Source organism: Stegostoma tigrinum, chromosome 13, assembly GCF_030684315.1.
Source record: "Stegostoma tigrinum isolate sSteTig4 chromosome 13, sSteTig4.hap1, whole genome shotgun sequence".
In the NCBI taxonomy this organism is placed as follows: Eukaryota; Metazoa; Chordata; class Chondrichthyes; order Orectolobiformes; family Stegostomatidae; genus Stegostoma; species Stegostoma tigrinum.
This window is the reverse complement of record NC_081366.1, coordinates 16,207,790-16,223,437: the sequence shown is the minus strand read 5'-3', so window position 1 is coordinate 16,223,437 and position 15,648 is coordinate 16,207,790. Positions and strand designations below refer to the sequence as shown.

Here is a 15,648-nt window from a genome sequence, read left to right as displayed (position 1 = left end):
GCAGTCTGCGTGGGGAACCACACGACGGGATCCACCCTCTCCTTTTCCCGAAAGGTCCCGAGGATACTACGTACTGACCACTGCCTGACGGCCTTGTGGTCAAAGGTGTTTCCTTTCAAAAATTTCTCCACGAAGGACAGGTGGTACGGAACGGTCCAACTACTCGGAGCATTCCACGGCGACGAGGCCAGGCCCATCCTTCACAACACCAGGAACAGGTAGAACCTCAGTAAGTAGTGACACTTGGTGTTTGCGTACTGAGGATCTACGCACAGCTTGATGCAGCCGCACACAAAGGTAGCCGTCAGGGCGAGGGTGGCGTTCGGTACGCCCTTTCCCCCATTTCCCAGGTCTTTGTACATGGTGTCCCTGCGGACCCGGTCCATCCTCGACCCCCAAATGAAGTGGAAGATGGCCCGGGTGACTGCAGCGGCGCAGGTCCAGGGAATAGGCCAGGCCTGCGCCACATATAACAGTACCGAAAGCCCCTCGCACCTGACAACCAGGTTCTTACCCGCGATGGAGGGGGAACGGAGCGTCCACCTGCCCAGCTTCTGCTTCAATTTGGTGATACGCTCCTCCCAAGTCTTAGTGCACGCCCCAGCTCCACCAAACCAAACACCCAGCACCTTCAGGTAGTCTGTCCTGACGGTGAAGGGGATGAAGGAGCGGTCATCCCAGTTCCCGAAGAACATGACCTCGCTCTTACCCCTATTGACTTTGGCACCCGAGGCCAGTTCAAACTGGCCGCAGATGTCCAATAGTCTACTCACCGACCGACGATCAGTGCAGAAGACGGTGACATCGTCCATGTACAGGGAGGTCTTGACCTGAAGGCCTCCGCTGCCTGGGATAGTCACGCCCTTCAGGCTCACGTCCTTCCTGATGGAGGTGGCGAAGGGCTCCACACAGCACACGAACAAGGCAGGAGAGAGCGGGCAGCCCTGACTGACTTCAGATCTAACAGGAAAACTGTCTGATTCCCACCATTGATCGAGACTGCGCTAACGATGTTGGCGTAGAGCAGCCGGATCCAATTGCGGATGCCCTCCCCGAACCCCAATTTGGAGAGGACGTCCCTCATGTAAGCATGAGAGACCCTGTCGAAGGCCTTCTCCTGGTCCAGGCTGACGAGGCAGGTGTCCACCCGCCTGTCCTGTACGTAGGCGATCGTATCCCTGATGAGCGCGAGGTTCTCAGCGATCTTCCTGCCTGGCACAGCACAGGTTTGGTCAGGGTGAATCACTGACTCCAGGACAGACCTGACCCGGTTGGCTATGACCTTGGCCAGGATTTTGTAGTCCACGTTCAAAAGTGAAATGGGACGCCAATTCTTAATTTCTTCCCTCTCCCCCTTCCTCTTGTAAATGAGGGTGATGATGCCCTTCCTCATGGACTTGCACATTTCCCCTGCCCTAAGCACACTATCGTACACCTCCAGCAGGTCCTGGCCGACCAGGCCCCACAGAACGGAATACAGCTCGACCGGTAAGCCGTCACTTCCGGGAGTCCTATTCCTCTCCAAGGACTTGAGGGCTCTGGTCAGCTCGTCCAGGGATATCGGCCGGTCCAGCCAGTCCCTCGTGCTGTCGTCTAAGACCTCCGTGATAGACGACAGGAACGACTTGGAGGCCGTGCTGTCCGTGGGCTTCATGTCGTACAGTCCGGCATAGAAGGATCTGCTGATCCTCAAAATGTCGGGCCGAGACGACATCACCGAGCCGTCGTCCTCCTTCAGCCGGCTAAGCACAGAGCTCTCTTTGTGCACCATCTGAAAGAAGAAACGCGAGCACGTCTCGTCCTGCTCCACGGAGCAGACCCTGGACCGGAAGATTATCCGGGAGGCCTCCGCGGCGAAGAGCGAGGCTTGCTGGCCCCTCACCTCACGGAGGTCCTCCGTGACATCGACCCCCATCAACTGCAGAAGGAGCAGGTTCTGCACCCTTTTCTGGAGTCGCGACAGCTTTCCCCGCCTCTCTCTTGCCTTCTGAACACCCTTGAGGACAAAGAACCTCTTGATGTTCTCCTTCACTGTCTCCCACCAGTCGCTGGGAAACTCAAAGAGGGGTTTCACGGGTCTCCAACCGGTGTACTCCCTCTTAAGCTCCTCGACGTTCTCTGGGATCAACAGAGTCGTGTTGAGCTTCCACGTCCCCTTGCCGGCCGGCTGGTCATCCTGTAAGTGACAGTCGGCCAGCAGGAGGCAGTGGTCAGAGAAGAACACCGGCTCGACGCCGGTGGACCTGACCGAGAACGTCCTTGACACAAACAGGAAGTCTATCCTTGAGCGGATAGACCCGTCTGGCCGCAACCAGGTGTACCTCTGCTGCGCACCGTCTGCAGGGGTGCTGAAGACGTCGAGCAGCTTGGCGTCCTTCACCGTGCCCATCAGGAATCTGGACGTGACATCCAGTTGACTCCCCCCACGCGCTGTCCCCACGCCGGATCTTCCATCTGCATCAATGATGCAGTTGAAGTCTCCGCCTAGGATGACCGGCCTGGACGTAGCCAGCAGGGGTGGAAGCCGCTGCAGGACGGCCAACCGCTCACTCCGTACCGCTGGGGCGTACACGTTGATCAGCCTCAGGGGAGCGTTCCCATAGGTGATGTCAGCCACTAGGAGGTGCCCCCCCACCACCTCCTGAACTTGAGAGATGGTGAAGTTGCGCGCCCGCAGCAGAATAGCCAGGCCCGAGGAGCGACAGTTGTTACCCCCCGACCAGATCGAAGGCCCACAGGTCCAGGTGCCGGACCATTTCCCGTACCTGCCGAGGTGCGGTATCCCGCACTCCTGCAGAAACAGTAGGTCCGCCTTGATGGTGGTCAGGTAGGCCAACGTGGACACACATCTTGCGGTTGACTTGACGCTGGCAACATTAATGCTCGCAACTCGTACCCCCATTGTGGGCAGTGACCGCAGTACCCTCCCCAAGTCCAAGGTCCAGCCCCTCCATCTGTCCCTGCATGCCCATTGTCCGGGCTAACTGCTGGACGCTCTCTGGGCTCAGGAAACCGACGGTGCTGCCTTCCGGCATCCCCCCGTCAGGGGTGCGGAGGCAGGAGGGTCCGGCTCCGGGTCAGGCTGGGGACGCGCTGTTTCTTCCTTCCCGCCTGTAAGTCCCGGGGGGCCCTCCAGTGCTCCAGCACTGTGTCGGAGGGAGCCTCAGGACGCCTCCTGTCACCTGGAAGCGGGGTGCTGCTTTCCTTCCCCCTAGAGATCTTTAACTTCTGTTTCGGGTGGGCCCTCTCCGAATCCCCCTCGTCAGAGGAGCTCTTATAGCCCCCCGTAGCTGCCTCTTCCCGCCTGATGGTTGCGGTTCCTGGGCCCGTCGACGCACCTTCCTCCTTGCTTTCCAGACTGTTGTCCACTCCCCTGGGTCGCCTGTCGCCGCCTCCATTGACACCGGGTTGTCGGGGGGGGGGGAATTGGAGCCTGCAGGGGTGCTTTGCTGGCCTCGGGCCCATCCTGTGGGGCTGGGCCCTCCTGCACATTAGTGGGGTCCTTGCTGGGCCCTGTTGCCTTCCCCTCCTCCGGGGGGGCTGGCCCCGCATTGCCCCTGCCGGCGACCTGGGCGTAGGTGGTCCCCCGCCGCGGGCATGCCCTATAGAGGTGGCCCGCTTCCCCGCAAAGGTTGCAGCTTTTCTCTTGGGGGCAATCTTTTGCAAGGTGTCCCTCCTCCCTGCAGATGGTGGCTTTGCAGTCGGCTGCCACGTGACCTGACCTACCACAGGCATGGCAGACTTTAGGTTGCCCTGCATAGGTCAGGTAGCCCCTGCTCCCGCCGATCGCGAAGCTGGACGGTGGGTGTACGACATTCCCGTCCGCGCCCATCCTCAGTGTCACCTTGACCTGACTGACCTAACTGACATCATGGACCCCTTTGGCATCTCGTCCAGATGCCAAAGGGGTCCATGATGTCAGTTAGGTCCCCTTCCACCTTCACATACCTTCCGAGGAAGGTCAGGACATCAACTGCTGGCACATGCGGCTTGTACATATGTACAGTCACCATACGGCTCCTCTGTGCTGGCATCACAAACAGCGGGACAGCGGTCAATACAGAGAGGGGCCCTCACCTCCTTTCTCCTTGAAAACCTCCAGGAAGCGCTCGCAAAGCTTGGCACTCCTGAAAGGTCATGTCGTAAAAACCTCCTCCGGGGAAATCCTGCAGGCAGTAAATGTCCGCAGCAGCGAACCCACAACAGTCCAACAGGACCCTCTTCACGAAGAAAGTGCGGTCCACAGGTGCACCTTCATCCACCTTCTTTACAGAAACACGGATGGTGTTCCGGACCCCCTGACCTGGGGCACGAGCACTTGCCGCAGCCATCGTTGCAGGTTGGCTGCTCCCTGAACCAGCGTTAGGCCGAAGCCAGCATTAAGATCCACTGGTCGCAAGGGTGCACAGCCAACCTGACGTCCTCCTTTCACCTCCAAGACAGCACTCTCCTCCTCTCGGTCCACAAGAGAGTGGGTCTTTATTTTGTTCCGGATGTAAGCTGGTTCACTGAGCTGTAAGGTTTGTTCCCAGATGTTTCATCACCATTCTAAGTAACATCATCAGTGAGCCTCCGACAAAGCACTGTGTTATGTCCCGCTTTCTATTTATCAGGTTAGGTTTCCTTGGGTTGGTGATGTCATTTCCTGTTCTTTTTCTCAGAGGATGGTAGATTGATTTGGAGCCAATGTGTTTGTTGATAGAGTTCCGGTTGGAATGCCATGCTTCTAGGAATTCTCGTGTGTCTCTCTGTTTGGCTTGTCCTAGGATGGATGTGTTGTCCCAATCAAAGTGGTGTCCTTCCTCATCTGTATGTAAGGATACAAGTGATAGTGGGTCATGTCGTTTTGTGGCTAGTTGATGTTCATGTATCCTGGTGGCTAGCTTTCTGCCAGTTTGTCCAATGTAGTGTTTGTCACAGTTCTTGCAAGGTATTTTGTAGATGACGTTCGTTTTATTTGTTGTCTGTATAGGGTCTTTTAAGTTCATTAGCTGCTGTTTTAGTGTCGGTGGGTTTGTGGGCTACCCTGATGCCAAGAACAGGAAACTCACATCCACTACTTATCTAGTGATGGAACTTAATTCCTGCCCCATATGCTTTAGTATTAATGGAGTGCTCATGGCATCTTCCAACTTAAAGGTTTGATTTATTTATTGTCACATATACCTAAGCACAATGAAAATTTTACCTCCAAGCAGTACAGGCAGATTATAGCAAGCAAAGACGTACAGGTGATGTCGCACAAGGTATGCACTAGACAAGATCAGCACTACTTAAAATAAGAGAATCTATTCAGTCTAATAACAGCTGAGAAGCTGTCCCTGAACCTGCTGGTGCACATGGTCAAATGTCTGTATATTCTGCCCAAAGGAAAAGGTTGTAGGAGAGCATTACCGGAGTGCAACGTGTCTTTGGTGATGGTGGCAGTCTTTCTGTGGCAATGAGCCTTGTAAATGGAGTCCATGGATGGAAGGTTGGCTTCCACGATGGTCTGGGCTATGCTCAAATCCTTCTGTACTTTCTTACAGTCCTGGGCACAGCAGTTATCCACCTGGACAATACACTTTCAAATAGTGCATCTGTAAGTTAGTGACAATCCTTATGAACATGCCAAATTTTCAGAGCTGCCTAAGGAAGAGGAGGCATTGTTGTGCCTTCTTGACCATCACACCCATGTGAGAAGTCCAGGACAGGTTGTTGGTTATCATCATTCCTCGGAACTTTATACTCTCCACCCTCTCGACCTCAGCTCTGTTGATGTAGATGGGGACGTGTTCTCCTTTCTTTCTGAAAGGAATGATCAGTTCTTTAGTTCTGTCAATATTGAGAGCGAGGTTGTTTGCACTACACTACATCACCTAGCCCTCCGTCACCTTGCTGTATTTTGACTTGTTGTTGTTAGTACCCATCTTACAGTGAACGTTTAGACGGGATTTGTTCAGGATTTGGCAACACAGTTATGGTTGTACAGGGAGTAAAATAGGGACCTAAGGACGCATCCTTGGGGGTTCCAGTGTTGAGTGTTATTGTGCAGGAGGTGCAGTTACCTGCCTTCACCGATTGCACCCTATGGGTCAGAAAGCTGAGAATCCAGTTGAAGAGGGCGGAACCGAGACTAAGGTCACTAAGTTTTGAGATCAGTCTGGAGGGAAGAATGATGTTGAAGACAGAGCTGCAGTTGATGAACAGGAGTCTGACGGTGTCCTTGTCATCCAAATGTTCCAGGGTTGAGTGCAGGCTAAGAAAATAGCATCCACTGTGAACTTGTGTCATTAGGCAAATTGTCAGGGATCGAGTCAGGCTGGAGGATTGGAGTTGATGTGGGCTGTGACCAGCCTCTTTAAGTACTTCATGATTGTGGAGATCAAAGCCACTGGGCGGTAGTCATTAAGGCACATCACGTGTTTTCTTAGGTACTGAGATGATGGTGGTCTTCTTGAAGTAGGTAGGGACTTCAGCTTGTAGGAGGGGTGGTTGAAAACGTTAGTGAATATCTCCACTAGTTGGTCCACACGGGATCTACATGCTCATCCAGGGACTCCATCGAGGCCCGACACTTTCCTTGAGTCGACTCCCAGAAAGACCAATCTGATGTGTGCAGCAGTGACAGTGGGCACACATTACACCGGAGGCTGTTGGGGTAGGTTACACCACACTACTGGCAAGACTGATGCAAAACGTGTTTAAACCCTCTGTCGGTTCCTTGTTCCTCATAACTGCCTCCCCAGATTTATCTTTTGATGAGTCGATAGTCACCTTGGCCTCTCACTTTCTTTTTTACATTTAAAGAAGCTCTTAACAGATTTTATACTCATTAGTTTTCCCTGCATTATCTTTTTAGCCCTCCTTTGCTGGATTCTGAATTTATCCCAGTTTTTGAAGTTATCACTGACTTTTGCCTCCTTATTTGTGTCTTTCAACTTAATAATCTCAACTTCTTTAGTTAGCCATAGTTAACTGACTTGTGAAATAACTGTTTGAAAGGACACTCAAAGTATAACCTGCCCTTTTCCCTGCGCAGATCAAACATTACTTATTCTCTTGCCAGGGCTTTCTCATTGTAATTGAAGAATTCCAACAACTTAGTATAAATAAGGAGTTTACTTGTGAATTGTGAATATCATTAGCAGGATTCGATATTATTGCCCTCAAGGAGATATCAAGCCACTTTAGGCCAAATATCATAGGTTGACCCACACAGCTGCTTTAGGAAAAGTTTCAGGATTTAGCATTAACAGGAGTGGTGATATAGTTCTAAATGAGGATGTTGTGGGGCTTGGAGAGATCCTACAGATGTTCAAGTGTTCAAATCACTGCACTGCTATCTCAAAGGACAGGATTTTTTTTAATTGCTCATTTCTGATAAGCAAACTCCTCATAGTATAACATTAATTCTGACAAGAAATAGGCTGCCTCTTTTCAAATCATTGATCCAATCACATTATAACGTGCTTGACAACAAAATTCAATGAAATATTGCCCACGGAAGATTTTTGAAGAGGTCCCCAAAAACTACATTTCAAATCACACAATTGCTTTGTGCAGCCAAAAAAGATTTAATCTTACCATTTCCAGAGGCACATGGTAAACTAAGCTACCATATAAATTACATTTTCTCTGTTCAAAGAGGCAAATATACAGATACTAATGTACCTCAATCCATTTAAACTTCCATTGGATTAGATCAGAAAATAGTTAGGACTAAACTACTGAAAATATCCCACTTCATAAATTATATTCTGTTTACAGGATTAACTTTGTTGTCCCTTCGAAGTCATAACTAAAGATATCAATAAAACAGATGCAGTCAAGATGTGTGCCAACAGAGCTCCTCCATTGTTTGCCATTTTCAGTGGAATGAGAAAAATCCTAAGTCTCAATCCTAAACCCAGCATTTCTCATTTTCACAGATCCCCTCATTTAACAAAATATATAATTTCACTGGGGGCACTTTAGAGAAGGTTCACTAGGATGGTCCCCAGCATGGATAGATTATTTTGTGGGCAAAGGCAAACCATTTGGGATTCTACTCATTGAAGTTTGAAAGATTCTGTAGAGGCCCGACAGGGTAAATGTTGAGAGGAAGTTTCGCCACATGAGAAAGCCTAGGACCAGAGGGCATAGTCTCAGAATAAAGAGGTATCAATTTAAGACTAAGATGAGGAAGAACTTCTTCAAAGGGTTCAATCTCTTTGGAACTCCTTGCCACAGACAGCTATGGGGCACAGTCCTCTTGTGCATTTAAGACTGAGGCATTCTTAATCAATAGAAGAATACAGAGGTGCTGGGAAAGGGCAGGAAAGTGGAATGCGAGGAATGTCAAATCAGCCACGATCTCATTAAATAGCAAAGCAGCTTGAGAGATTGAATGGCCTGTTCCTATTTTTCAGTCTTAACTGTTGTTTGTGCAAATACATTCCTTGGAGGCAGCTGGCCATTTGAATGGTATCATATTTGGAGAAAAGAGAATTGCAATATGACGGCAAAGTGCACTTCTATAATATCAGCTTTGGTATTAGCTGAAAACTATTCTTTAAGCAAACCATGAGATCTCTTGCTCAATTTAAATGTGCATTGCATCTTAAAATGCTGCTCCCAAGAAGGTGATTTCAAATCAAGTGTGCAGAGAATAACAATGGACTGAAAATTCAAAAATAAGTCAGGTTACAAAATTGAAATGTGTTTCAAAAAGACTGAGTTTGATGAAAGACATCTCCAAAAGGCGATAAACACCTCATTAGATTTGCAAATAAATGTAGTAATCACATCAAGATATGATTTTATTTCGCACAGCTCCTCTCTGCCAAGCAATGCAACGCCCTTCAGTGGATGCAGGAATAGGTGAGTGTGTCAATAACTATGCGTTTCCACAAACTGATCATATTGAATAGTCATCAGGAGCACTTCAAGTTGTTAAAAAAAACACAACTCATCTGCTCAGCATTTAATGAGTACAGTAAATGCAAACTAATTGTGAATGCAGTGAGTAACATTGTATTAAAACAAAGTAATGTGGTCTGCACTCCATGTGAAGTCTACTTTGAATTGTAATGCAATACATATTTAAAAATATTACAAATAAAGCATATTTCTGTGGAAAATAAGAAATAAAAATTAATGAGCACCACAGAGTCTAAACAGGAATTGTCAGTTTTAATTGAGATCAATGTAAAATTAGGTTTACTAAGCAAAAGCAAAAAAGGATTGGGTTTAGAGAAACATAAAAGACAAAAATCATAGAAACAAATTTATATTTTTCCCCATCTCCAAGCTGAAGGAACTAGACTTATCTTTTACAATGTATTTCCAGTGTCAGTTGTTGGCAGTAAATATGGATTTAAGTTACAGATCAGACATGATCTCATCTTATGTCACACTGGCACAGTAGGCCAAATTGTCTATTTTCATTTTAAATGTGTCCCATCACCAAGATCAGAATTCTAACACTCCACGGCATGGAAAGAGGATTGTTGGTTAAGTGTATCCTTGCCCGTCATTAAGCACCTATCTACTCCATTTGTACTTTCCAGCACTTGGCCATTGCCTTGTATACAACGGTGCTTCAGGTGATTATTTGAATATATAATGCTGTGATGCTCTTTCAGGCAGTGATTTCCAAAAAAAACAACTACCTTTTGGTAAAAATATTCTTCCTTAAACTTTTACTTCCATCTTAAATCTAAGGTCCCTGGTTAATGGCTGCTCTAAAGCAGAAAGTTGCTTCATATCTACTCTATGTGTGATCCTCAAAATTTTGTATTTGGTACCAATATGGTATGACAGATACAAACTAACTGATGTGCAAAATTAAAAAAATACAGATGCTGGAAATCAGAAACAAAAATGAAACTGTTGGGAAATCTCAGCATGTCTTGCAGCATCTGTGGAGAGAAATCAGAGTTAACATTTCAGGCACAGCGAGCCTTCTTCAGAACTTACAGTAGCGAGGGAAAAGTTGATTTTTAATGCAGTAGATAGTTGGGGGGGGGGTGACAAGGGAAAGGGGGACAATAAGTAGTATGCGGTCAGCGTAGGAGAATGAACAGCTACTAATGGAGACTATTAGTGGCCAAGTGGGTTGCATGTAATAGCAGACCATGTGATAACAAGGACTGGTGTATGGGGTTGGGCAAAGAGATGGGAGAAATGTGACGTGCACTTCATATGAATTGTAAGGTAATACATATTTTAAAATATTATGAAAAACTGAATTTCCTCTGTACTTTCTCTAGTGCACAACCTTCCTACATGACGACAAACAGATCTGCACCTGACTCCAACCGTGGCCTAATATCTTGTATAGCTCTGACACAAGATTTCTCTTGCATTCAATGTCTTGACTTTATTAAGGCAACTGTACCTTCTGCATTCTGAACCACCTGATTTATCCATTCTGTCACATTCAAAGGTCTGTGGACATGCACACCGAAGTCTATATAATACTGTTTCAGAGGATCCAACCATTTATCATTAATCCCTTCACTAGTTAGTCTGAAAATACATCACTTCATTGTAAGAATTAAAATTTCATCTGCCACTGTTCCTCCCATCCCAATCTGCTTATTTATATTGCCCTGTAATTCAAGGATTTCCTCTTGCTACTTACAACACCAAAGTCAGTCCAAGAAAATATAACTAACAGAGAGTTAGTAAGAACTGCCAATACTGGGGTCAGACATAACACAGTGTGGAGCTGGAGGAGCACAGCAGGCCAGGCAGCATCAGAAGAACAGGAAAGATGATGTTTCGAGTCAAGGCCCCTTTTCTGAAGAAGGGGCCCGAGCCAAAAAATCAACTTTCCCGCTCCACTGATGCAGCCTGGCCTGCTGTGCTCCTCCACCTTCAGACTGATATTTTCATAGGTAACAAACACCTGCATAACAAACAACTGTGTAAACAACCCAGCAATTTCTGGAAATCTCTGTGTACAGATTCTGCAAGTGTAGAGAGATAAGGTGGAGAATCCAAGATAACAAGGTGTGGAGCTGGATGAATACAGCAGGCCAAGCAGCATCTTAGGAGCAGGAAAGCTGACGTTTTGGGCCTAGACAGTTGTCTGAAGAAGGGTCCAGACCCGAAACGTCAGCTCTCCTCTGATGCTGCTTGGCCTGTTGTGTTCATCCAGCTCTAAACCATGTTATCTCAGATTCTCCATCATCGGCAGTTCCCACTATCTCTGATACTGAAGTCATGAGGTTGAGGTGCCAGTGTTAACTGGGTGGACAAAGTCAGAAGTTACATGACAACAGGTTTTAGTCCAACAGGTTTATTTGAAATCACAAACTTTTGGAGTACTACTCCTTTGGTGAAGACTTCTGACATCATACTGGAGGAGGATAGGAAGGCAAGTGGGCATTAAAAAGCTAAGTATCTGTGTAGGTAATTGCACCAAGGCTGCACTATCAACATCAGGTTAAGAAGCCAGTGTTGTAGGTTACAACCATCAGAGAAGCTCCAAGACAAAAATAATAAGATAGGTGGAGTAGTTCATAGGGCCTGTCATATTCGGTCTGCCCTTCATTATGATCCGGGGTATCAACTCTCCATATCCCCCAATTGCTTCGAGGCATCAGAAGTCTGTGGGGCCAACAATTCCAAAGTGAAGATGAGACAGAAATGGGCATTAGTGAAACCACAAGACTTCAAAACAAGGAAACGAATTCAAACATCAAATCTTGCCTGACAATGAATTAATATAGCCCAGTGCTGCGGAGACTGCCAGTGAAAGCCAAGACAGATTCGGCAGGCTCGATCTTTTCAGCCAAGGCTCATACAATGAGGAAGGGACAGGGCCGGTGTCCACTAAACACCATCTCTAGCTACAGTTACCGTAATTGATCCCCAGCCCGTCTGGTCTCGTGCCCAGCGCCGGAAGCGAACCGTGCAACTCAGACTCACCTAATGTGCGAACGTTTCAATCCGTGCCGGAGGCGAGAGATGCGATTTTCCTTAACGGGATCTCCTCTGCTCTACGCCACTCCGATAACGGAGTCACTTCAGCCCGTGTGTCCCACTACCGGAGAAACCGGGGCCGGCCAGAGGCGATCACGTGCCGATCATTGTCACGTGCTGGTCAGCTGACCGGCTCGCGCTCGGCTCGAGCGGAGTCGAGGGAAGACGGTTAAACTGTCTCTGTCCAGTTCGGAGCTTCCCCTTCCTAATTTGGAGCTGCTGCTGCTGCCAAGGCCTAAGCGCTTCCTGCCAGAGGTAAATGGGGGTTCGGAGATTGTAGGAACTGCCGGTGATGGAGAAATCTGAGTTAATAAGATGTAGAGCTGGATGAACACAGTAGGACAAGCAACATCAGAGGAGTAGAAATTCTGAAGAAGGGTCTAGGCCCGAAACGCCAGCCTTTCTGCTCCTCCGATGTTGCTCGGCCTGCTGTGTTCATCCAGCTCTACACCTTGTTATCTCAAACTTTCTCCTTCCTCTACTTGCCCAAACGTCCCCTACACTGTCTCTACTTGCCCCCTTTTCCCCCCACTTCTTATCTCGCACCAAAACCTTCTCCCTCCCACACGTCTCAACTTCCCCCACATTCCGCCCTCTTCAGTTTCCCTTGCGCCCCCTTTCTTCCTCCTGCTCCTCCCTCTCCTCTTGTCTTCTCTCTCCCCTTCCATTCCAGCTCTCGTTGCTCCTCCTCACCCTTGTCCCCTGAAATGTGTTCTGCACTATTGTAAGGATCAAGAAAACCATGGTCGTTGATCACATCTCCATCACTCATGACATTAAATATCCCTCAAACTAACTGAGTAGATGATGACAATCTGAACCTTGATGAAGGACTCCATACTCCTGGAGAAAGCAGTGAATACTGGTCTGTTGGGCATCAAGATGTTTGTATGAGGATACTGTTGTTTCTCAGTAGCTTTGTACAGCTGCAAAACATTGATAACTTAAGGAAGCTAAACAACTTTTACCTTTTGCTCAGGACAAACCCATGTGGCAGTCTTGCAGAGGCAAATCTTCAAACTCACCCATCCCTTCCTCCCACCCCAAGCCGCACCCCCATCTACCTACTAACCTCATCCCACCTCCTTGACCTGTCCGTCTTCTCTGGACTGACCTATCCCCTCCCTACCTCCCCACCTATACTCTCTCCACCTATCTTCTTTACTCTCCATCTTCGGTCTGCCTCCCCCTCTCTCCCTATTTATTCCAGTTCCCTCTCCCCATCCCCCTCTCTGATGAAGGGTCTAGGCCCGAAAGGTCAGCTTTTGTGCTCCTGAGATGCTGCTTGGCCTGCTGTGTTCATCCAGCCTCACATTTTATTATCTTGGAATTCTAGTGTTGACACGAGTGATGCATTTGGTAACATTTAGCAAGGCTTTTGATCAGGTTCCTCAAGGGAGACTAGTCAAGAAGGTGTAAGCTCATGAGATCCAAAGTGACATGTTGAATCCAAAATTGGCTGAGGCATGCCAAAAATTCACTCATCCAAGAATGCTTGTGTTGAAGTCCTTTGTACTTGAACGTTCTGCTCAAAGCCTGTTGCATCTGTAAATTTACCCAACTCTGATGATAGGTGTGAAGCTGGATGAACACAGCAGGCCGAGCAGCATCTCAGGAGCACAAAAGCTGATGTTTCGGGCCTAGACACTTCATCAGAGAGGGGAACGGGGAGAGTCTAGGCCCAAAACGTCAGCTTTTGTGCTCCTGAGATGCTGCTTGGCCTGCTGTGTTCATCCAGCTTCACACTTTATTATCTTGGATTCTCCAGCATCTGCAGTTCCCATTATCTCTGATACAATTTTAACCTCACTGCGAAGCCTCTTCTAGGGATGCCTAACCTGAAGAAGTTACCCTCCTCCCTCTGGACCAACCTCAGGGTATCTCGCTTCTACTGCAGCTCTCTTGTAATATCTTCTTTTCTCTCCATCTTTGGTCTGCCTCCCCCTCTCTCCCTATTTATTCCAGAACCCTCTCCCCATCCCCCTCTCTGATGAAGGGTCTAGGCCCGAAACGTCAGCTTTTGTGCTCCTGAGATGCTGCTTGGCCTGTTGTGTTCATCCAGCTTCACACTTTATTATCTTGGATTCTCCAGTATCTGCAGTTCCCATTATCTCTGATGATAGGTAACAGGTCTAAAACTTTAATTCTATTTAACTCAAGAGGTATTCTTTTGTTTCAGCTGCTGCAGGATAGAAGTCATGAACCACTTCAACATGACCAAGTAGCCATACGCTAGTTAAAACCTCTGAGAATTAATTTACAGAAGTGTAACATGCATTTTAGTGGACTAAAAGTAGAAATATAAATATTACGAGATAACAAGGCGTACAGCTGGATGAACACAGCAGGCCAAGCAGCATCATAGGAGCAGGAAGGCTGACATTTCGGACCTAGACCCTTCATCAGAAATGGATATGTAAATAATGTGACATACACCATCAGAGGATGTGATGCCAGTGAACATGTGCTATAGTAATTGGAGTATTCTTGAACAACATAACACTTATGAATTCCTGTCATTCTTCAATAAAGAATCCTCAGTCTAGATTAACAATTGTTGTCATTGTATTTGGTAATTTTGAGTTTCTGATGAAGGGTCTAGGCCCAAAACGTCAGCCTTCCTGCTCCTATGATGCTGTTTGGCCTGCTGTGTTCATCCAGCTTTACACCTTGTTATCTTGGATTCTCCAGCATCTGCAGTTCCTATTATCTCTGGATAATTGTCTTCAATTTTAAATGCACCAAGGGTATGGGGGAAAAGCATGAATATGGCATTGAGGATCAACTATGATAATGAATATATTAAACAGTCTTGAAGGACTGAATAGTTTACTCCTGCTCCTAATTTCTGTGCTTCTCAAACACACTATGTTTGCTATCTGGTTAAACGTCAAACCCCAATCAGTTGATTGAAACTGCTGGTTAATTTGAATCACCCCTAACTTTGGTCATTTTGGTAACAGCACCAAAAGAATAAGCAACTCCAGGCTTAGCAAACAAACATATCTGCCTCTGATTTCAGTATCTCTCCAATACATGATTTTGAAAAGATACCTGTGCTGTATCTGAGAAGTCAACCAATTTCTAATTTGTCACAAACATATCTTTATCAGCAATTTGATTGTGTCTGAATTCCGGAGAAAGCCAACTTTTATACGTGCAGCTGAATGAAAGAACCTCAACTGGACGTTGACTTACTGGACTCTTTAATTCACAAGAATTAATTTTTATAACTTCAGTTTAAAGAAATTTGTAACTTCTATCCATTCTTATTTCTTCCTTTCTTCACAGTGTGAGTTTGGGTACATGTGAGTGTGTCACAAAATGGAAAAAATTGGTAAGGTGTCAAATAATTCTTTTCCCAAAGGTTTTTCTTGAGATTTCCTTGAGGGCTGCCTTTTGATTTTCAGGAAATTGATTTTGGTTTTCAATGGCCCTTTTTTATTCTTATTAAGATCTTTAATAGATGATGTAATCACATAGTAATGTGACCTTCTGCATGTGTTGACACAGAGTATTTGGACTCAAACATAAACAGAATTAGAAGAATTTACAATTATGGTCAATAAATCACCACTACCCCATTAAACATAAACTACAACACACAGTGTAATTTCAATTTTCTCAACAGCTCAGTATTTGAATTGGAGCAATTCAATAGAAATAAATTAGCAATTTTTAAACATCGAATTGATG

The 15,648-nt window shown here is 46.9% G+C and overlaps 1 protein-coding gene across 3 annotated transcripts in view; it reads right to left on the bottom strand.

Moving 5' to 3' along the window:
- Window positions 1-12,334, bottom strand: part of slc36a1 (solute carrier family 36 member 1) — a 78,067-nt gene extending 65,733 nt beyond the window's left edge. Inside the window, exon 1 of one of the 3 annotated variants that reach the window (XM_059650592.1) lies at window positions 11,899-12,334. The gene's annotated coding sequence lies outside the window, so the exon portion shown is untranslated. The remainder of the gene's footprint in view (window positions 1-11,898) is intronic. The other 2 variants (XM_048543461.2, XM_048543462.2) reach the window with 2 other exon arrangements.
- Between the last annotated feature and the right edge of the window lie 3,314 nt (window positions 12,335-15,648).